The 687-nt window shown below is 40.8% G+C and overlaps 1 non-coding gene across 1 annotated transcript; it reads left to right on the top strand.

The window, feature by feature from the left end:
- Positions 1 to 328: 328 nt before the first annotated feature.
- LOC136506343 (small nucleolar RNA R71) lies at positions 329 to 434 on the top strand. The gene has a single exon (XR_010771551.1). It is a non-coding gene; the product is annotated as a small nucleolar RNA R71 (small nucleolar RNA).
- The last annotated feature ends 253 nt before the right edge of the window (positions 435 to 687 follow it).

Below are 687 nucleotides of genomic sequence, written 5' to 3'. Positions count from 1 at the left end.
CCCATAGATATTGCACATGATTTGTGAATCATAAGTGTCCTAGATGGCTTGTCAATCCTTCTTGTAATTGGCTCGTTGTTCAAGCCAATTTAGCAATACATCCATCTTGGTTGATAGTGCACACACCTCTCCTTATGCTTCTTCGCCCTTCTTGCAATATTGAATGTTGCCTTAAGACCAGCCTTGATTAGAGGCTATCTTTTCCATAAGAGCTTCAGCTTTTCTAAGGGTGAGTGACATAAATGATCCTCCAGCAGTAGCATCAAGTTGTTCATGAGCTTTTTGGGTTAATCCATGGTAGAAACCTTGTATGGCAACCAATCTTCCATTCCATGATATGGACAATCTGAAATATATTCTTAAAAACGTTCCCATGCCTCTAGAATGGTTTCACCTTTCTGTTGCTGGAAGTTGGAGATTTTTCCTCTTAGGCATTGGTTTTGCCTATAGGGAAAATTTTTGCTAGAAAGGCCTTCGAACATCTTGCCCATGTGTTGATGTCATCTTTGTTGGCATAGAACCACTGCTTCGCCTTTCCCACAAGCAAGAATGAAAATATGCAGAGTAGTATGATATCTTGAGCAACGTCCTTGATGATGACTGTGCTACTAATCTCTAGAAAATTCTGGAGATCAACACTAACATCTTCATGTGCCTTTCCACTGAATGGGGTAGCTTGCACCACGT

This window comes from Miscanthus floridulus, chromosome 14, assembly GCF_019320115.1.
Source record: "Miscanthus floridulus cultivar M001 chromosome 14, ASM1932011v1, whole genome shotgun sequence".
Taxonomy (NCBI): Eukaryota; Viridiplantae; Streptophyta; class Magnoliopsida; order Poales; family Poaceae; genus Miscanthus; species Miscanthus floridulus.
Note: the sequence above shows the minus strand (reverse complement) of the source record. Positions and strands in the feature narration are given on the sequence as shown.